The sequence below is a fragment of the Mesocricetus auratus genome, unplaced genomic scaffold, assembly GCF_017639785.1.
Source record: "Mesocricetus auratus isolate SY011 unplaced genomic scaffold, BCM_Maur_2.0 Super-Scaffold_100066, whole genome shotgun sequence".
In the NCBI taxonomy this organism is placed as follows: domain Eukaryota; kingdom Metazoa; phylum Chordata; class Mammalia; order Rodentia; family Cricetidae; genus Mesocricetus; species Mesocricetus auratus.
The window spans coordinates 2,487,179-2,509,921 of NW_024429235.1; the positions used below are offsets into that span (position 1 = coordinate 2,487,179).

At 48.1% G+C, this 22,743-nt stretch overlaps 1 long non-coding RNA gene across 2 annotated transcripts; it reads left to right on the forward strand.

The window, feature by feature from the left end:
- The first annotated feature begins 6,220 nt into the window (after positions 1–6,220).
- LOC121136381 lies at positions 6,221–8,977 on the forward strand. 2 transcript variants are annotated; one of them, XR_005873468.1, is made up of 4 exons: positions 6,221–6,327; positions 6,720–6,943; positions 7,579–7,666; positions 8,308–8,977. It is a non-coding gene; the product is annotated as an uncharacterized LOC121136381 (long non-coding RNA). The 2 variants fall into 2 exon arrangements; XR_005873467.1 differs by lacking the exon at positions 8,308–8,977 and having other exon boundaries at positions 7,579–7,884.
- Positions 8,978–22,743: the final 13,766 nt, after the last annotated feature.

Genomic DNA, 22,743 nt, shown 5'->3' on the forward strand with positions numbered 1-22,743 from the left:
GCCGTTTCTTCACTTGGCCAAGCAATGGACACCAAAGAGGAGTCCTGTTAGCTCCCCTGTACGGAATCTAATTCCAAGTCAGCTTGCATAAGGCAGAAATTGAAGTCTGAATCTGAACTCTCTATATAAAAAAATCTCTGTATTGCCTACATAAAAGTCTGCAATTTCTGTATAACTGCAGATTTGTGACTGCACTTTGGTTACAGACAGACCAAGTTCTTAGCAGCCTGTCTAGGTACTTAGAGGAACCAGAGCTTTGAAAAGCCAGATTCATTAGAGATATTTACATCCTGTCTTTCATTTTCAATTAATATGATGTTTAGGGCTGGAAAAAAATCCTCAGTGGTTAATGGTACTTGCTGCTCTTCCAGAGGACCCAAGTTTGGTTCCAGCACCTATGTTGGGTGGCTTACAACTGTGTGTAGCTCCATTTCCAGGCATCTGATATCTTCTAATCACTTCTGTTGGCATGTACATACACATGTTCACAGACCTATGGAGTATCCCTTTACACTGTGTACTACATATGTATGTGATTGGTTTAATAAAGCAGCTGACTGGCCAATAGCTGAACAGGATAAGTTTAGGCTGGGGGCCAAACTGAGAATGCTGGCAGGAAGAAGGGCGGAGTCACCACCAGATTCGGTGAAAAGCAACATGGGCATGCCATACTGAGAAAATATACCAAGCCACGTAGCAAATCATAGATAAGACATGAGTTAATTAAAATTTAATATAAGCCTCAGCGTGTCTCTTTGGGAACTGCTGGTGGGTCAGAAACTTCTGCCTACACAGACCAACAGACGCAAGTAAAAATAAATCTTGGGGAGTGGTGGGATAGCTCAGTGCTTAAGGTCACTTCCTGCTCCTCCAGAGACCTTCTTTCTCTTCCAAGGGACTCAGGGTTGTCAGCCAGAGCTCGTAACTGTAGAAAATTCCAGCTCCCGGGGAATCTGACACCTTTTTGGTTTTTGTTAGTACCTGCACACATGTGGAACACACACACACACACACACATACAGAGTTAACAAATAAACTTTAAAAACTGTATTCAGACACAGTAACAAAAAACTGTACTCTGAGCACACTGTGTAAAATTTATCTGTTTCTGGTATAGGTGTCTTAGCCAGGGTTCCTATTGCTGAGACAAAACACGGTGATCAAAAAGCAGGTTGGGGAGGAAAGGGTTTGTTTGGCTTACACTTCAGCATTGCTGTTCAACACTGAAGCCAGTCCGGACAGGAACTCAAACAGGGCAGGGTCACAGAGTGTAGCGGTTCTTTTCCACTCTTTGCTCTTTGGGGGCCTGCCTCCCAGCTCCCAAATAAACGCACAGAGACTTATTCTTACTTAAGAATGCCCAGCCTTATCCTGGCTCGTTTCCAGACAGCTTTTCTTAAATTACCCCATCTACCTATTGCCTCTGGGTTTTTATCTTTCTCCACTCCATATAACTTAACTTCTTACTCCACGGCTTGCTGTGTAGCCGTGTGGCTGGCCCCTGGGGCTCTCTCTCTTATTCTTCCTCTTCTTTCATGTATTCTCTCTGCCCGTCATCCCACCTGTCCTATCTCCTCCCTGGCTATTGGCCATCCAGCTCTTTATTAGACCAATCAGGTGTTTTTGTCTTAGACAGGCAAAGTAACACAGCTTTACAGAGTTAAACAAATGCGACATAAAAGAATGCAACGTATCTTGGCATTATCAAACAAACATTCCACAGCATAAGCAAATGTAACACCTCTTCAACTAATATTCCATAATACTGAAGGCCGGAGTTGATGCAGAGGCCATGAGCAGGTGTTGCTTCCTGGCTTGTTTCCCACGGCTTGCTTAACCCATCTTCTTGTAGAATCTAAGACAACCTGCTCAGGAATGGTACCACCCACAGTGGGCTGGCCCCTCCCCCATTGATCACTAAATGAGAAAATGCCTTGCAGCTGGATCTCATGAAGGCATTCCTCAACTGAGGCTCTGACGACTCTGGCACACAAAACCAGCCAGTACGGTAACATTCTTTTGTACATTTCCAACTACCCACCTTCCCTCCAGAATCAGTACAAATGGTCTAGTTTTACACTGAGAACCTCCAGGAGAGCACCACTCTACCTATGATCCCCTAGTGTAAGCCAATGTTAATAAAAAATACACTAAACTTCAATACGAATATGTATGTGTTTGTCTTTGCTCTGGGATTTGAACCTGGGGTCTTGTGCACTCTAAATAAATACTCTGCCACTGAACTACACACCCAGTGCTGCGTGGATAGGAGTTTTGACTTCAAGAGAATAAAAACACTTTAATTATTTTGTCATCAAAACCTGCCTTGCATTCTGATCAGTGGCACTCTGTCAGATGTTGTGAAATACATCCAGACTTATACTCTAGAAGTAAGCACTTTTTTTTTTAACTTGATGAATGAGGTTATAGAAACTCCCGGGCATCAGGCATTATACTAATCCCGCCCCCTAATCACTGGCACGGTCACGTGGCTATGTCACCTCGGCTATGTCACTCAGTGCAGGACTCAGTGCACATGTACAGTGTCCCCTTTATAAGCCACCACTCACCCCCCCGTCCCCCCCCGTCTCAGCTCTGCACGGATTGGTTATCTCTCCTCTCCCCACCCCCCTTTCCTTCCCTGTCTACCCATAAAACTCCACGTGGGACCGTTGACTCACAGTTCATGTCTTGTGACTGGGTAAACCTAGATTGGCTACAACACCGGGAGTTGAACCCAGGAATCCTAACCGCTGGCCTCCCACCTCCCCAAAGCTATAGGGATTATTCGCTGACGGTCCCATCAGACTGACAGCACCATTATCTCTAGGGGCAACAACCGGGCTGATGAAGCAGCTGGGGCTTCAAGCCTCCGAGACCCAGATCTACCTCACCCACCGCAGTGAGTTTATACGCTACAACCCACATCCTCAGTCACCTCCTGACACTCCACAAATCCTGTCCTGTCTACAACAGCTCTTACACCCCAACAGTCAGGCTCTGTCTCATTTTGTCAAGGCTCACCTCCAACCCACTCCTGGGGACTTACGCTTCTTTTTTTTTTTTTTTTTTCCTTTGGTTTTACGAGACAGAGTTTCTCTGTATTGTTTTGGAGGCTGTTGGTCCAGCCTGGCCTCGAACTCACAGAGATCTGCCTGCCTCTGCCTCCCCAGTGCTGGGATTAAAGGTGTGCGCCACCTACGCCCGGCGGGACTTACGTTTCTTAAAAACTATCACTGTCCCTTGTAAAAACCGTCAGATGTCAGACCCTAACTCCAGGTATCATAACCCCCCTTATCCCACCCACCAGGCTAGGGCTGGCAACTTGACTTTACCCACATGCCTGTGAAAGACCCCGAATTTATAGAAATAAAATATAAGCTTAAACAGGGAGGGCACCCCACTAGAGAACTTGGGAAGTGAACAAAGGACCCCATCCTAGGAACCGGCCATACCACAGAATGGAATGTATGGTTTAGAGACCTTAATTGCAGAAGGGCTGTAAATCGCCACAGAATGGAATGTATGGTTTAGCAACCTTAATTGCAGAAGGGCTGTAAGTTCACAAAAAGCCAATTATGGGCTGCCATCTGTGAAGAACTGACCAGGGCAAACAAGACTAGTGGGAAACAAGGAGATAACACTATTTACTTAGGGAGAGATAATTAACTCATGCCAAGGTTTGATATGAAGGACATCTACTTCCCCGGGACAGGAGTCACGTACCCCCTTCCCCCGTCACGAGATAAGGACCCCTCCCAAAAGCTTGTGGTTTTTGTCTTTAAAAGCTGATTGTAACTGAACCTCGGGGCCAATCGGTCTAAAAGCTGACGGAGAGGCCCATCTGCAGATGCCTAATTAAAGCCTCTGCGTGTTGCATCAATTGGCGCGTGGACTCTTGATTCTTGGGGTGACGAATCCGGCTTGGGGACCCCTCCTCAATTCAGGGTACCCCAACACCTGTAGTCAGGAGGGTTAAGTATCTCCTGGTATTAGTTGATACCTTCTCAGGGTGGGTAGAAGCGTTTCCAACCACTAACAAAAGGTCCCAGACAGTCTCTGACATCCTTCTCAGGGAAATTATTCCCCGTTTTGGGATTCCAGCCTCTCTTCAGTCAGACAGTGGTCCTGATTTCACCTCTCAGATCTCCCAAACCCCATCCAAAGCTCTCAACATTCTTGGCATTTTCATATTCCTTGTCATCCCCAATCCTCAGGGAAGGTAGAGCGTACTAACCGTGCTTTAAAAAACGTTCTGGTTAAAATGTCACAGGAACTTCATCTTGACTGGGGAAAGCTCTTGCCTCTGGCTCTTTTCAGGCTTAGGGCTCTTCCCAAACGACCCCTTTTCATCCCCCCTTTGAGCTCTAACACCTGGCCTCACCTGGACCCTCACCTCTCCCTGACCACCTGCTTCCACCCTTAGTCCATCGTCTCCGTTCCCTCCTACGGGACTTTACTGACCGTTCTCTACCTCAACCATGTGCTAACCCCCATACATCCCCAATTAATATCGGGGATCAGGTCCTTCTCTCCCCTCTGGACCAATGCCCCTTGGCCCTGTCCCCTAAATGGCAAGGCCTCTTCAAGGTAATTCTTGTCACTCCAACAGCTGCTAAGCTTGAGGGCCTCCCCACTGGATTCACTTATCCCCCTCAAGCCCTTTACCTCACCTGAAACTCACTCCTCATACACAGCTACTGCAACAGCACCTTGTTCCCTTAAGCTGCGGAGGATGCCCAGATCAACTACTTTGCCTCCTATTTCAGAAGAATAAGACTCCTACAACCACACTCAGCCGGACTGGGGCCCCCAAATGCTTTCCTTCCTGTCTTCAGGCTACTCTAAACCCTCCCGTCTCTAATTACACCCTACTCATCAACAACTCATTTAAAACTTCTAGTCCGACTGATTAGCTGTTGTTACAGAAATGCCAGCCAAAGCCATGGATCTACAAGTACAAAGACCACCAAACACTTGTGCCTCCTCAGTAAGGGTAACCAAAAATCCCTTACAGCCTCGACAACAATGAAACAATCAGCTGATAAGCTATTAATTCATTTCTAACAGGGTACTAAACACCAAACAATACTACTATACAATGCTTTTGTTGTGCTAAAAATATCTGTCAGTTTAAAAAATATTAATGCTTTCAGCCAAGTTACTTCTAATATGCTACTTCTAATATGTTTAATACTTGTGTTTTCACAAACTCAAAGGATCCTTGTAAGTTCCAGGGATTGGACCCATCCAAACAGGTTAAATTCACTCCAGACACTATTCAACATCTCCCTGGTCCCAGGATTCCCTTCTCTCATCTTGGGACCCCTCGGGAATCCCTCCCTAATCTTACAATCTTCCCCTCAAATACTAGGACCCAAGAGAAAAAAAAATTTTTAACCTAACTTTGTCCTCTACTCTGCTAACATCTTGCCAGATCTACAGAGGTGCCAGAGAGTTCCATACAGCCTGGACTGCGATGGAGCACCCAGCTACCCCGGATGTGGCAACACACCCACTTTCTCAAGTCCCCCAATGATAGTCGACGCCCCAGGTCAGCAGGAAGCAGTCTTGAAAACCCCCATGCCCTTATTCCCTGACTTGCCACGCCCAACAACCCACCTTTTTAATCATCATAAGAGTTGGGAATCATAGGAACTCCTGGCATTAGGCATTATACTAGTCCCGCCCCCTAATCACTGGCATAGTGATGTGGCTATGTCATCACCACGTCACTCACTCCTCCCTCTCTCTCTCAGCTCTGCACGGGTTGGTTATCTCTCATCCCCCCCTTCCTTCCCTGTCTACCCATAAAACTCCACGTGGGACCGTTGACTCACAGTTCGAGTCTTGTTACTGGGTAAACCCAGACATTTTAACAACAGAGGTAAGGTATTAACTCAAGAAATAATCCCACACTTGTCATAAAAATCACAGTATTTTGCTGTCGCACTTGATGGATATCTCTTTGTGCAGATTCCACTGGTGAGAGAAGATGTCTAACTCTTGGAATTTCTTCAACCTGGGATACAGCTGCAATGACCGCTCTTAACCTGCTGACTGGACACAGTTCTGCCAAGTGCAGGGACTGTCCATGGAAATGACAGGGCACGGCATTTAAAACATTATCGTAGCAAACTGTTTTTAAGGAATCGGTCTTGTGGGATGACTTAGGATGTGTTGGCACAGGGCCTCACTCAGTCTCCTTGGTTTGGTTTGAACTTCCTTGGAAGCCCAGATTGGATTCCAGTTGCCATCCTTCTGCCTCAGCCTCCCGAGTGCTGGGGTTAGAGACTTGCAGTCCACTCTCAGCTTGTGAACCAGATGGTAAGTATCTCTGAAAGACTCATGGAGTAAATGCTTGCCCACAGCCTGTGGTGCTGTTGTGGATGGTAACCTTTGGGGGTAGGACTCAGCAGAAAGAAGTTAGGACACTGTGGGCGTGTCCATGAGGGGCACATAGGGACCCCAGGTGCCCTTTCTGCCCTCCTGTCTTCTGCCGTGGGCAGTTTTGTTTTAGTACATTCTTCCTACCATGCTCTCCTTTACCACAGACCCCAAACAACGGAGACACCTCTCTGTGGATTGATATCTTTGAAAATAGGAATCAAACTAATAATCTTTGCTTCTGTCAAACCATTTGACTCAAGCGTCTATCAAACTGGGGAAATCTGATTTGCACAGTGATGCAAGTTAATTTAACTATGATTTGTTTCCAGAAGTTCAAAGTACATTTGGTGCATGGTCTCTAAGACTTCCTTCTTCATGTTATGGGGCCTCCTACAAATCTCCTCAGAAGGCTGCGGAACAAAAGCAGATCTTCAACCTTTTGCTCAGGATTCTGGGATTACACAGAACCCAGAGGGACCACACAGGCAGACAGGGTCTGGGTTGCTGGTGTCTGTGAAGGGCCTCGCATCTTCCTTGTGCACTAAGGATTCTGGTAAGTGACTCTGTTATCATTTCTGGCATCACCCAGCCAGCCCCAAGGGTTCTATGGCCACACATGTGTGGTCAGTATTCAGGCAAATACTGAGTCAACCCAGGACCCTATGGCCAGGCATATGTAATCTATGCACAAGCACCTTGTGCCCTTGTAAGACTCCGTATGCATGTCCAAAGGCCCCTTTAAACAGGGAGTTCTATCTGTTCCTCAAGCTCTCTCTGCTCCCTCCCTTTGTGAGGTCAACCATGAGTCTTCAGATCAAGCACAAAGTGCCGGCCTCAGTAAGTTAAGTCTCTGTTTCTCAGAAATCAAGTAACCCCCTGCGGTCAAGCTAAGCACCAAAGATAACCCCTCGCTTAGCAACACATCCTGCCTTTAACAACACCCTGCATTCCCACTGCCTCGTTCCTCTATATAAGCTGGTACAAATTTTTCAGTAAACAGAGCTTGATCAGCCAGTTTGTCTAGCTCTCAGTCTCTGTGTCTCTTGTTCCTCACTTGTCTTCCCCCTAGGGTAACCCCTACTGTCTGTGTCCTGCAGGTCGGGACAAACCCCCGTGACCCCCCTCTTCCAACCCCCTATCAATAAACTTCCATGTGGATTTGTTATGTATCCTGGTTTGTTCTTGCAGCCTTCACCGCTGAACTACAACAGACTCCATGCATGTAACTTCCGGCTGGACCCTGTGGCACCCTGCCATCTGTCACGGCATACTTGCTGTAGGTGTCTGGAACCACCCCTGCTGGCTATGGTGGGCAGGTACAACAAGTCCCCATTCTGGGAGCCATGACTGGTGCCGCTGTAGATGTTCTCGTGGTACAAGGGTTGCCTGTCACACCGCATGTATTGGTGACAGATAGAATGGATGGGGTGGTACTCTGGCCCCGGCCTGGCTGTCAGCCCCTTTGGTTGGGATTTTAATCGGGATGACATTGAGTCTGTAGGTCAATCTGTAAAAATAAATAAATAAGTAATATAATCCATGTGTCTAAGCACTGACCGTTCTATTCAACAGAGGCAGACTTCTTGGGGTCCAGGTGGTCTGTAGTTCCTTTCTCAAGCACTGACACACATGTAGTCCCGACCCCCCCCCCCCCCCCCCTGACTGAGGGTGATTGTCTAAGACAGATCCTAGGAGGCATGTCCTCCAGGGCAAAACAAGGCCACAAGGGCAGGAAGTGCAGAAGGAAGAACTCAGATAAGGGGGGGCGAAGAGACTCTTTGCTCAAGCTCTGCCTGTAGTGCAATCTCTAGTAGCTAGGTAAATCACACATAAATCGTAATGGGGAAAAATAAAAATTGCTCACTCTTGAAGAGACTGTAGAGTTTTGCGTCTTTGTCTACCATTGCTGTTTCCTAGGTCCTTCGGATGCCCACATCTGTGCCACTATATTGATGCAGAAACGTGTGTGTCTAACACTCTCCTCTCCTGGGCCTCAGGATCCCACCTCACAACTCAGGGCTCCAGACCATAGTGGGTCCACGGACCTCAGCTCGACTGACGCCACAGTGGAAGCACCACCATCCAGGCCGTGAAACTCAGCATGTAGACAGCACCGCCTGCCGAAAATGAAAAGGAAGGCCTAATCCATCAAAGTTCATAGTTCTGGGACAGTCTCTGAATGTACTAACCTTGGCTTTGTTAACTGGGGTATGTCAACTCAGGACATTTTTTTTTTGTGCTTAAAACTCACCCTGAGAAAGATTCAGGGTTACAGTGGGATCCGGGGCACTCAGTATAGTGACCAGCCAGCTAATGAAGACTTTCTTTGTCTTAAACTCATGCCTGAGAAGTCTTCTCTGGTGGCTATCCCACAACAAGAGCAAGTCTTTAACTTTTAGTAAAATACAGTATTTGAACAGCATTAAAAAGAATGGTCAAATCTGGTAGTAACCTTTAGGGATAAACATTGAAAGCACCACAATCTCAAAGCACCACAATTTCATGTCCTGGTCCCACAGAAGTTGTTCCTCTTCCTATTCCTCTTCTTCTTCCTCCTCCTCCTCCTCTTCCTCTTCCTCCTCCTCCTCCTCCACCTCCTCCTCCTCTTCCTCCTCCTCCTCCTCCTCCTCCTCCTCCTCCTCCTCCTCCTCCTCCTCCTCCTTCTTCTTCTTCCAGACAGAGTTTCTCTGTGTAGCCCTGGCTACCCTGAAACTCACTCTGTAGACCAGGCTGGCCTCCAACTCGGAGATCCCTCTGCCTCTGCCTCCTGAGTGCTGAAATTAAAGGCTTGCACAACCACAGCCTGGTTTGAGACATTTCTCTCTATTTGCAGTAAATACTGCTATAGAATAACCCTTCTGTACATTGTGAATATACATTACTTTGATGGGTTTAATAAAGAAGCTGACAGGCCAGTAGTTGAGCAGGACAGGGTTAGGTGGGAGAGGCAGACTGAGAACGACGGGAAGAAGGAGGGTGGAGTGGAGGGAGACGCCAGACAGACAGACAGCTGCTGGGGAAGCAGGATGTGTAGAAAGCGAGCTAACAAGCCATGAGCTAAGTGGCAGAGCATCAATAGGACATATGGATTAATTTACATGTAAGAGTCAGCTAGTAACAAGCCTGAGCTATCAACATCGGCCAAGCACTCATAACTCATATTCAGCCTCTTGAGTGGGTTGTTTGGGACTGGGTCAGGACAAGAAGCACCTGTTTACAAAATACATTGTGGCTAGCTTTGAAATTCGTTTCTTTTTTCAAGCCATGAATCCTGGTTTTGCCTGGGTGGAGGGTTCTTAGAAGTCCCCAGGGAGCTGCTGGTGTGGGCCTGTGTTCCTATTGCTGGTAACACATCAGGAAGGAAGAAACAGCAAAATGGAGAAACCTCTGCTGTAGGCAAATACTATCTGAAGACATTCTTAGCACTGGGTTGGTGTAGGCTAAGTGTCTGTTCATATATCCCAAAGGATTTACCTAACAGCTACAAAAATGTTAGGTCATCCTGAGGTGGGAAACAGATGCCTGTAAAGGGGGCTAAGGCTGGCCTGAATGTTTGGACCTACAACACCCTGCCTTTCACATCTGAAGTTCTATTCTACCAGTCAGATTTCATAGGTGAAGTTTCTTTGTGGGGACTTTAATTCACACACAGTTGTAAAAGCAAAAGTTAACCTGTGGGCCCCACCTGCCCAAAGACGAGGTAACTTCCTGGAATGCTGGGAGTTGTAGTTCTTGGGAAATAACAAGCCACCTGTTTCATGCCCCTAAACAAGTTCGTTTGAAACTACCCCAGATGTTCTTGATCACATGTAGGCAGGAGGCATGCAGGCAGGAAATACTTCAAGATGTATGCTTGCCCCTGATTGGACCCAATGGGAAATGCAATGAGTTATGGTTTTTTTTTTTTTTGAGACCAGGTTTCTCCATGTAGCCCTGACTGTCCTGGAGCTAGGTCTGTAGACCAGGCTTGCATCCAATTCAGTGATCTGCTTGCCTCTGCCTCCTGAGTGCTGGGATTAAAGGTGTACGCCACCACCATCGGTGTGTTTTGCCTTTAAAAAGGTAACTTATGACTACTGGCTGGGATCCCAAAATGGACCTGATCAGAGTCCATCCTGGTCAGTATTTATTTAAAGCGTGCTTCAAATTTGGCTTACAGTGTGGAACTGGTTTCTCTTGAAATCTGGGATTAACAATAATTGCCTTGTCGTCCCCCCTCCCCCCCAGACCCCATAGAGAGAAGCCCTTTCCAGCCGCTTTGGTTTTTCCCCACCAGTCTCCTGGGCTCTGCCACGTTGTAGTCCCCAAATAACACACAAGACGCTGTATTAATTATGAAGCTGTTGGCCTTGTGTGTTTCTTACTGGCTAGCTCTGCCTTAAGTATTTAACCATCTAAGTATTTCTCTTACTGGATGGACATCATACTTCTCTGGCGGGCTGCCTGATGACTCCCTGTGTTTCTCCTACCCAGAGCCCTCCTGGACTCCTAGTCCCACCTATCTTGCTTCCCTATTGGCCAGCAGTGCTTTATTGACACACACACAGGACTTCCCCATCACCCCCCTCCCTAGAACTGTTTTATGTTGAATGGCGAAATGCAGGAGCTTTGAATATAACAGCATTATATTGCCTCTGGTGAGCAAGCAAGGATTTAGGAAGCTAGGATGCTAGACAATCAGTGGCCACCAGCCCACCCCGAATCAGTGGCCACCAGCCCACCCTGAATCAGTGGCTAGACAATCAGTGGCCACCAGCCCACCCCGAATCAGTGGCTAGACAATCAGTGGCCACCAGCCCACCCTGAATCAGTGGCTAGACACTCAGTGGCCACCAGCCCACCCTGAATCAGTGGCTAGACAATCAGTGGCCACCAGCCCACCCTGAATCAGTGGCTTCCAGGGCTCTTGTCTCATGAACTTGAAGAATGAAGTTAATAGAAGGGAGTTGCAGACAGGAATGTTACTATAGGTGAGAACTTAAGAGATAACAAGTGGGGCTGGAGAGGTGGCTCAGAGGTTAAGAGCACTGTCTGCTCTTCCAGAGGTCCTGAGTTCAATTCCCAGCAACCACATGGTGGCTCACAGCCATCTGTAATGAGATCTGGCGCCCTCTCCTGGCATGCAGGCATGTTTGCCGGCATAACCCTGCATACATAATCAATAAATAAATCTTTAAAAAAAAGAGATAACAAATGAGCAGCTCCCTTGTAGCGGGAGAGTATCCCAAGAAATGTATAGTGTACGAGGCCCTGGGCTCAATCTCCATCACTTCAAATAAATAGATAAACATATAAATAGATGTTTTATACTGTTTTCATAGCCCAAAAATCATTAATCTAAATAATCCACAGACATATCCTCTTAGATTTTTCAAAATTCATAATTGTTAAAAATCAAACTAAGTTTGGCCTTGAAGGGGCACCGTATACAAGTCCCTGCTTGGGGAGCTGAATCATGAGTCACCAGAAAGAGGATTAGCAACTGGAAGGTCAGTGAACAAAAAAGCAAAATTTAGCCAGTCCCAAAGCCAAACACCAGAGACAGGCATCCGGCTGTTTAAGCTGTGTTCAAACAGGCAAACAAGGAGTACGGTCAGCCTTCTGTGTCCTGGTCAGGAACAAGGAGTACGGTCAGCCTTCTGTGTCCTGGTCCTGCTTCCTGTGCCTCATTCAGACCTCGTGGCAGAATGGAGCTCTGTAGTTTATTGTTTCCCCAAGGAATCTGGTTCTAGAATAACAACAACAACAACAACAACAATAGAAGCCAATCGAGAGGACAAAGCTATGTCTATAACTTTGTCTTTCAGCACAGGTATATCCATGAGTAATGAAACTTTGTGGCTTCTCCTCCTGTTTCAACTCTTGTCATCCCCATGTGGGCCAATAATTTCCTCAGCAGCACTGAACAAACGCGTCGTTACTGCCCTCCAGTTTGAAACGCCAGCATTATTGAAGATGTATGGAAAGCGGGAAAATGACGGGGTGGTGGGAGAGAAATCAGGAGAAAGGAGGCTTTGTTATTGCAGATAGAGACTGGCAGGCTCAAGAAGGAAGCCGACTTGAAATGAGCTTCATTAGGAGAGGGCCTCCTGACCGTGAGGCTGTGAGGGAGGACATAGGAGCCAGAGGACATGGCAATAGACACAAGAGACCATGGCCTTCCTGCTGGGTGCTGTAGTGTAACCTGCAATCCAACACTTGGTGGAGGGAGGTGGGCGGGAGGGTGGGATGTGGGTGGGAGGGTGGGGTGGGTGGGAGGGTGGGGGGGTGGAGGGAGGAGGAACAGGAGTCCACGCAGGAGGAACAGGAGTCCAAGGGTAGTCTCAGCTCTACAGCAAGCTTGAGGTCCATCTGAGTTTCCCGAGACCCTGTCCTGTGGTTATAGTTTCTCGTATAAATAAAGCTTGACTAAAGATCACAGAATGGAGCTTGTCCTAGCTAACTGTCGAGGTCTGGAGGTCTGCACAGGCAGACAGGAAGTGAGATGGCTGGGCGGGGAGAGGAAGGGATGGCTGGGCGGAGAGAGGATATAAGCAGGAGGAAACAGGAACTGGCTCTCTTTCCCCTGGGAAGCTAATGAGTTAGAGGTGGCTTTGGCTTGCTCCTGACCTCTCAGCGGCTTCCTCTATATCTGACTCCACCGTTTTATTATTTAGACCAACTAAGACCTCCAAGTCCGCCAGTTTCATTGAGAGACAGCAGAGAGAGAGCAAGGGAGAGAGATAGAGATAGATAGATAGATAGAGAGAGAGAGAGAGAGATAGAGAGAGAGAGAGAGAGAGAGAGAGAGAGAACGCTGCCGCAGACTGACAGGGACAAAGCCTCGGAGGGACCTCACAGCAAAGTGGGAATCTGACTTTGAAATTTTGGGAGGCCTTCCTAATTAAACTGGAAGCTTCACACCTAACTTGATGCAGGCCACTCACCAAGGAGCCAGGTACTGCAATAGACCACACATTTTTTCTTTGAGATCGCAGGGGATTGTACTACAAGGTCACTGTATATTGGGGCTTTTTTTAACTTTCTGTATGGGATAGGGGTGGGGGGGGGTGAGGGTGGGACGTAGGGGAGGGAGAGAGGGAAGGGAGAGCACAGCACGCAAGCTAGCACACAGCCGTGTGCCCTGGTGTCTCTAGGCCGCCAGATCTGCTGTCTGAGAGTGGCAGCACCTTAAACTCGCAGGCTCTAGAGGTAGCACATCATGTCTGCCTGTTCTGCTGACCAAGTCAGACAACGTCAGGCACCACTGTGGGGTCCAAAACTGAACACGGAGACGGTATGTTTCTCAAAGGACAACTTGTCCAGGGACAGTAAATAAACTACTCACTTAGGACTGAAAACATGTATAGCTCCAAGTTTTTATCACTCTGTCAGGGCGTCCTGAGTTACGTGAGTCGGTCGAAGAAAGAGGTCACTCCAAGACGAATTTGAGGCCTGTGTGGCGGCAGGAAGGGCCAGCCTCTGATGGGCCGGACCTCGGAGAGCCGTTCAAAGGTGTATTTACTGATGGTTACACAAAGCTGTTTTTTGGGGTAAAGTATTTCCTCATGCCAAGGTCCCTATTCTAATTCACATGGTTGTCTAAAGGAAAACGTCACACCTCTGCCACTTTAGTCCATTCTGTGTACTGTTTGCAGGGCACAGTCATCCAATAGCTCCAGGTGTTCCAGAAGCTCTTGTGTCCAAAGTCGTGCAAAGGCTGTAAAGCTGCTTCAGAAAAAAATAAAACAAAACAAAAAAACAAACAAAAAAACTTCATAAACCACTGATTCCCACCATGATTTCTTCAAGGCCAAAACACTTTAGGAAACAACCATTTGCTCTAATGTTTCACTTTAGGAAACAACTATTCCTCTAATGTTTCACTTTAGGAAATAACTAATGTTTACTCTAGATACAGTGGAAACAGCCGTCCATCCTAATGTTTACCCTAGGTACCGCGACTCTGCTAGACTCCTACAACATCACTCCCCTCTTTCTCCTAACCCTAACTAGCACCCACAATAAGCCCATCTCATTCTTTGACGTTCACCCTGCAAGCCACACTTTTTGAGCAACGGGAGAAAAGGTTAGAGTTTCCTAGCAACTTTCAGACACGCACACGGAGAGCCGCCCACATTCTCCATGTTCCCTCTGTAAAGACGCCTCTTCGTGACTCCGTGAGAAGCACTCTGCCTGGGCGTGCTGATCGCTCTGGAAGCACCTTCCAGACAACTTTGCTTCACAAGGCCTCTTCCTGGAACCCTTACCAGCGCTGAAGCCCCAGACCTTAGCCGGCTCTGAGTGGACTCCTAAGGGGAAGAGATCTCTTCAGGCTGCTGTGTGTGTGTGGGGGGGTGAAGTGGTGCTGTGCCTTTGTCCCCGTCCGCTGGTGACTCCATATGAAGTGTATGAAGGTGTTGTTTAGTGGTAGCTGTCCCACATTGAGTTTTCTGACAGCTGCTCCACTCAAGCCCCAGAGGAAGGGAGCGGTGAAGGGTGACAGCGAAGGGAACCAAGGAATCCACTCGCCCAGTGAAATCTCCCAGATGAAGGCAGCAGGGAAGGCTTGCGACTGTGTGTGTGTGTGTGTGTGTGTGTGTGTGTGTGTGTGTGTGCATTGGGTGTATGTGTGTGTGTGTGTGTGTGTGTGTGTGTGTACAGGGTGGTTCGCCTGCATTAACGGCGGTGTGCCACGTGTGTAGTGCCCATAAAGGACAGAGGAGGGCGATAGATCCACCTGGAACTGGAGTTACCGCTGGCTGTCGTGTAGATGCGGGGGGAATTAAACCTGGGACCCGTGGAAGAGCAGCCACGCTGAGCCATCTCTTCAGCCTGGACAGAAACTTGCTTACAAATTCACCTGCCTCTGCAGACACAAAGACACCCGCATCCCCATACAAATCTTCCGGCATCCAGCCTGGCCCATCAGGAGAGCCAGGTCCCTTTCCCTCCCGGGACTGGCTGCATTGGCCGGCAGGGGGCGCTCCGTCACCTGGCTCCAGACACCACGGAAAAATCGGTGGAAAGAATGTAAGAGCAGGAGGTAGGGAGGGGACTGGGGAGTGGGGGGGGGCATGGCAGAAGGAATGGGGATGAACTTGGCCTCAGTGTATCATATGCACATATGAAATTGTAAATTTGCAAAGAGTAATAAAAATGAAATGGGAAAAAAACCACCAACAGCACCAAAAGAAGCTTTTTCCTCCCTTTTTAAAGTGACCTTTAAAAAATTATTCGTTTTTATTTCTTAGTCCCTGAGCCGTCTCTCCAGCCTGGGCTTTTATTATCTATTTATTTATTATTGCTCTTTTAGCTTTTTCATTAATTTAGTTTTTACATTCCAACCCCAGTTCCCCCTCCAGCTCCCCCTACTCCCCCACCTCCATCTGCTCCTTAGAGAGGGTAAGACCTCCCCTAGAAAGTCTACTTAAGTCTGTCCCATCATCTCATTGAGGCAGGACCAAGGCCCCTCTCCACCCCACACCCCTGTGTCTAGGCTGGGCAAGGTGTCTCTCCATATGGAATGCGCTCCACTAAGTCAGTCTGTGCATTAGAGTTAGATCTTGGACCCACTGCCAGTGGCCTCATATATTGTCCCAGTCACACTATTGTCACCTATATTAAGGGAGTCTAGTTTGGTCGTATGCAGGTTCCTGGGCTTTTATTTTTTAAACAGCAGTTTTAGGTCCAGAGGTAAACTCAGAAGAGAGTGCAGATGCAGCCTTCTCCATTATCAACACGCTCCGCCAGAGTGGGGCGTTTATTACAATGGAGGAGCCTCAGCAGCCTTTGCCGTCTATGGCAGGGCTCGCTCTCGATGTCCCAAGTGACTTTGGTGACCGTGCGATGCTGTTAATTTTTGCGTTGTTTGGAATCATCTCACGGCTCTAGAAATCCTCCCCTTTGCTTCCCCACAAACTAGCCGGCAGCCACTGATGTATTTCAGATCACTCTAATTTTGGCTCTTCCCAGAGTGTCACAGCGTTGCAATCATGCAGCAGCTTGCGTTTTCAGATCAGCTTTTTTCGCTCAGGGATGGGCATTTGAGACATCCCTGTGCTTTCCATCACGCGGCGGCTCGTTTCTTTTCATGCTGATGTCCCATCGTTGATCTCCTCAGACTGTCTCGATGTCTTTGCAAACGTTGGCAGCTATAAATAAAGTAGCTTGTGATGGCTAATCTTGATTGTCAACTTAGTAAGACCCAGGAATACCTAAGCGATGAGGAAAAGATACGTCTAGGCTGTCTGTGAGGGCATTTCGAGAGACTCTTGGGTACTGAGGCTCTGACCTACTGCATGGATTAACCCCTTGATGGATTCATGATCCGGTGTTGAAAAGAGGGAGGCGGGCAATCCTGCTGAGGGTGTGTCCTTGGGGGCGGTAGCTTTTCCGGGTCCCTTCTGGTGTGGTCTGCTTCCTGCCGATCGCGAAGCCTTAGCTGCCTCAACTACCTGCTCCTACCACCGCCCTTTACTGACTGTGGGCCAAGAACCAACAAAGACAAAGACTGTGAACAGAGTCTCTGAAATCGTGGGCAAAGCAATTCCTGCCCCTTAAGGTGCTGGCGTGGGCGCTTTGATCACTTATACACACTGCTGCAAAAGGTTTACGTGCAGGGCCTGTGCAGACATCAGCTTGTAGACACGCTTTCCACCTACTCGAGTGGACGCCAAAGAGGGAGGGACGCTGTTGGTCACAGGGCAAGATGAGCTGGTTTTGTGGGATGCCCTTTATTTGTTTCTGTGACGGGTCTGGCTAGGAAGCTCAGGCTGATCAGGAAGGCACCACTACACCCAGCACTTTATTCTCATTAACATACAGTAACGGTACCTGCCACCCGTTAGGGTGTGCTAACGTGACATGTGACAACCGCAAGCACTGATCCCAGTGGGGAGGGTGGCATTTTCTGGAGCCTTTAAACTTCTCACTTCTAGTGCTTTCATATAACACTTCGGGGTAGATAATACCAATATGTGCTATAGTCACCAGACTCCGAGATCTGCTTGAGATCTGGAAGAGACGACAGCGGGCTTTCAGAGGTTTTCATCCACTTTCTATTAAAAGGTTTCACTACATGGGTGATTTAATGCTACCTTCTGAGTGTCTTACGTATTTGGAAAGGCATCTAAAAATAATAGTGGAAACAACCGAGTTTAAAAGAAGGCATCCAATATGGGCAAAAAAGGGGACGCTAAGAAGCCATATAGGTTTTTTTGTTGTTGTTTTGTTTTGTTTTTGGTTTTTACGAGACAGGGTTTCTTTGTATTGTTTTGGGGGCTATCGGTCCAGCCCAGCCTCGAACTCACAGAGATCCGCCTGCCTCTGCCTCCCGAGTGCTGGGATTAAAGGCATGCCCCACCATATAGTTTTTAATTGGTGCTAGGGCCAGAAATGTCCCAAATGACCCTCAAACAACAAAAGCTATTGCCGCTGCCCCTGGTTGCATGCCGGAACTAGATGGTAAGCTCTTGACGATGCCACAAGCTTTGGTTGTAGGACACGGAGAAAGAAAAAAATGGACCTGCGATAGAAGCTCCTTCCTTCCTGGCTAATAGTCACAGTGGCAGGGATGCCCTGCGTGCAGGCTGCTGGCGGAGAATTGTTGCCGGTAGTCCTACTCGGCTATGGACCGTGTGTACCATACTGCAACATACCGGGTGAGATGTGCCAGCTGCTGAAATACTGGCACGGACTGTTATGGGAGCAGCAAATAACTGTTTTAAACAACGGCTTCTTATTTATGCCTTGCGGCTTTTACATCACGTATCTTGATCCGGTTCATCCCCCCCATCCCTTTGTATTCGTTGCCCTCTGCCCTTGGACCCTCGACCACAAAATAAAATTTAAAAAAAATGTAAGAGAAACGAAAGAAAGAAAAAGAACCAACTCGCCGTTGAAGCTGTAGTGTGACACAGTGTACCTTTAGACCATACGTCTTTACTTGCAAGCGTTCATTGTAAAGATTCCTTGGTCTGGTTTGAGACCTCTGGTGTCTGCTATTCTACTGATGCTGGGACTCTTGGATATCCATCCCCTCGTTGTCCCGTGTCATGGAGATGCTCAGATCTGTAGGACCTGCCCTTCCACAGGCTCCAGCAGATCACAGACGCGGTGGATGTTGGGGTGGGCCGACTCATAACCCTGGTTCTGAGCCTGGGTGGGTACAGAGTCGGTCACCCTGCCAGCTCTCCCCCATCCCCACCACCAAGGTGAGCTCTCCCGGCACTGCCCCAGGCTACTCAACAAGGAGAAGGGGCGTGGCTGGCTCACCCACACTTACACCATCAGGGCCAGCTCTCCTTAGTGCTACAGCAGGCAAGGGGCAGGACTAGCTCTCCTGTTCTCCTGACCTCACCTCCGGTCTCCCACCTACCTCAGCCTGCTCTTCACCGCCTTAACTTCTTCAGATATGCCTCTCTCGGCAGGGCATAAACAGCCTGTCTCTCTCTCTCTCTGTCCCATAACCCACCATATATTTGCTCACCATGAAAGTGTCCTGGTGGTGCCTGGCTGGCTGTGTTTTCTGCAGCAGGCAGCACTGGGCAGTTGTACGAATTTTTTCTCCCCTTTAATGGTGCTGTGCAGGGTCGTGTCTCTGAGAATAGCCAATAACTTTATATAATAGGATTTCAGGTCCACTCCATAGGAGAGGATTCATATATGTCCGGCGCTGTAAGCCAGGAGGAAAACCTCTGGCTAGGAGGTTCACCAGGACCCACCAGGTAAACAAATGCTGCTGTCTTGTTCAGCAGATGTGATCTGCTCCTCAAGTTACCGTCCCAGCGTCTGTGCTCTGGGCCGAACGGGAAGTACAAAATGAAGGCGGAAGCACCAGGCTCTGGGTTCCGCTTTGAGATACCTCACGAGCCCAGGCAAGAATTCATAGGAGCCTGTTCTCTGTGTGGCTCACTCCCCAGAGTCACCGCTTCCAAAGACCTCTCCCTTTCCCCTGCTGTGGACATCACGTTAAGAACACAGGGGCGCCGGGTGGTGGCGGCCCATGCCTTTAATCCCAGCACTTGGGAGGCCCAGGCAGGCGGATCTCTGTGAGTTCGAGGCCAGGCTGGTCCGACAGCCTCCAAAACAATACAGAGAAACTCTGTCTCGTAAAAACCAAAACAACAACAACAACAACAACAACAACAACAACAAAACAAAAACAAAAACAAAAACCCAAAAAACCAAAAAAAACCCACAGGGGCTCCTCCTCCTAGAAACCACTCTGCTATTAACCCTTTTCTTGGTCCTGTGATCCAGACGTCATGTCTGGATGGGCGTGAACAGACTATGCACAGACTCAAAATTTAGAAAATGAATCTTGTACCTTTAAGTAAGATTTGATATATTTCCTGGAACTCTCTGTGTAGATCAGGCTGGTGTCCGAAGTCACAGAGATCGCCCGACTACTACCTCTGGACTGCTGGCATTAAAGGCGTGTGCCACCACATCTGGCTTTGATATCGTAAATTGTATTTTTTATATGTTTTCTACTGGATACCTTTTCATGCCTTATACTGATGTGTGAAGATAAGAGACTGCTCTGCTCTGTTTAGATGACCTGGGTTGGATATTGAATACATTAACTTTCTAGCACGAGCTCTGATGAGTTACTTAACTTCTCCAAATCTGGGAATCTGTACAGCACACGCTACCACACATCCATCTCAGGGTGAGAGAGCACTAAATGAAGCAATGTTGCTGCATAAGAGTACAACTCTCGGGGCTGGAGAGGTGGCTCAGAGGTTAGGAGCACAGACTGTTCTTCCAGAGGACCTGAGTTCAATTCCCAGCAACCACATGGTGGCTCACAACCACCTTGAATGAGATCTGGTGCCCTTTGCTGGCAGGCAGAAGATTGTATGATTAAAAAAAAATCTGACACTGTAGTTAAAAACTTCCAATCCTCAAGATTAAACTCAAGTTCATCCCTTCTCCTCGACCCAGTCTTTGCCTCTCTCCTCTCTGACTCTGCTAGTCATCTCCTCAAGCCACACGGTCCTCTGAGGCTCCCCGCTCGCTGAGCCGCAGCTGCTCTCTCTGATGGGTCACTGAGAAAGTGAACTGCTTCCCATCTGCCTGGAAAGTTTTCTCTCCTTTTCATCTATTTAGCATGGGCTCTTCTCGTAGGGTTCCACTCAGCTGGCACTTGTGCTGAGTGACACGTTCCTCATGTTGGGTCTCGCTCTCATCTCTTGCTTACTGATTTGAAGTCCCTGAATGAAGAGTCTCTCCTACTCTTGAATACCCAATGTCTAACCGAATCAGCACTCAAGGCTAAGGAACGGTACCACTGGTTAGGTACTCATTACCACCCAATGTCCCGACCCGCAGGACACTCAACGTGGGTCTGGTGGACACCTAGGAAAAAGATGGGGGGCAGGGGATACAAGGACAGACACCACGACAAGAGTCTGATCAAGGTGACAACTGTATTTATCCCAAAGGGATTTATACAGGGGAAGGGAGGAGGGGAAGGAATGGGGATGTGTTGCAGCTGCGATGAACCTGGCGGAGCGAAGGCCAATGGGATGGGTAGGGCATCCTGTGTCCTCTGGTAACCTGACTGCAGACGCTAACTTTATCTTTCACATTCCACCTTCTATTAAGCCACACCCTAGATAAGCCGCAGGTCTGTTTCTGGAATTTGGCAGGTAGCATGGTGGTCCCGAGTCACGTACTTTCTATGAGGGTCTTTTCTTATGAGTACGTGAGGCAGTCGTACCTGGTTGATGGCTGGAGGTCCCTGACAGCCCAATACTCAAGTCTTGAATTTGGGTACTTAGTTTTCTGTCCCCAAGGGGAAAACATTTAACCCTGTGATAAATGGTTATGATAAAAGTCGTGGACATACACTCTTCTCCCAAGGAGGAGGAAGAAGTAGCCTCAGACATACTTACAGCACTTGCATCCTAGACCTGGGGAAGTTATAGTGGTGTATGGTCCCTGGAGAGACGAGGACAATAGTTTTAAACCCTGGCTTGGAATGAGAAAGCCTAGAAGTGTTGGGTGTTTAAACCAGTGTGTCTAAACCTAGGGCAATCTTGTGCTTGGCTCTCCAGGGACAGCTGAGTGGGAGGAACACCTTACCAGGTGTTTTTGAGAGCTCTGGACAGAGGCCACAGAAATGCTTCCTGCCACTCAGGGGCTTTCCCTCTCCTGTCTCTTCTCTTGGGATTCTTTTCAGTTCCTGTGGATGCACAACTAGCATTGAAATAAATTTGATCCTGATAATCTAAGAAGAATAAGTGACAGGATATAGTGGCACATGCCTCTAGTCCCAGCACTCGGGAGGCAGAGGCAGGTGAATCTCTAAGTTCAAGGCCTGTCTGTCTACAGAGCAAGTTCCAGGACAGCCAAGGCTACACAGAGAAACCCTGCCTTAAAAAACAAAAACAAACAAACACAGAAATGTTAGTATTTGACTGTTTTGACTACAGCACCAGCCAATATGAGATGGATGACGGCAGCTCAGCTAAGAGCTGAAAGGTCCTATTTTTGGTTGTATTCCTAAAGAGAAGCAGAGGCTCTTCGAGGAAGCTAGGAGATGTGCAAATGGATTGTTTGCTTAAAATCCCACTGGCCATCTGCCCAGAGCATAGACTCATCCAGATCAGGAACTATTGCTCAGGGCTACAACAGCTTAACAGGGACCCACAGATAAGCCATGGTGACAGAGTCTTCTTGAATCAGTAAGATATGTATTAAAAAACCATCAACTGTGATTAAAAAACAAACCCAAAACATTGAGGAAAGAGGTGAAAACTCTGTCCCTTGTCAACAAGCTAGCCGAGGCCTTCAGGACATGTACTAATGTGAACCCCTCTTTCTCTGAGGGCAAACTCTTCTGAAACAGCAGTCACAGCTCTTGAACACTGCCTTATTGGCATCCAACAGCTGCCATCTGGAGGAAGGCTAAGAGGAGCAGAAAAGTAGACAAAGGTGTCATACCCCTGATGTCACGGTCACGCTACAGAACTGAGGGCACCCGAGGAGTTGGCTGGCTACTGCAACTCCTGACCCCCCAAATCTCACCCAGTGAAGCTTGGGTCCCCTTGATGTCCAGGGTAGGAAAACCTATCTGCTTTTAGATGCTGAGCCTCTGGCTCAAGCCTCACCTTCAGTTTCAGAAACCTTTCCTCTTGATCCAGAAATACCAGGGGAGATGGTGTTACTCCTCCAGCTATCATCAAGCAGTTTGTTTGTTTGTTTGTTTGTTTGCTTGTGGCCCTGGCCTGGAACTCGCTCTGTAGTGTAGACCAGGCAGGCCTTGAACTCAGAGATCCACCTCTCTCTGCCTCTAGAGTGCCGGGATTAAAGGTGTGAGCCCAGAGAGGAGCAGGTTTTAAATCAGGTGGCCTCCGATGCCAT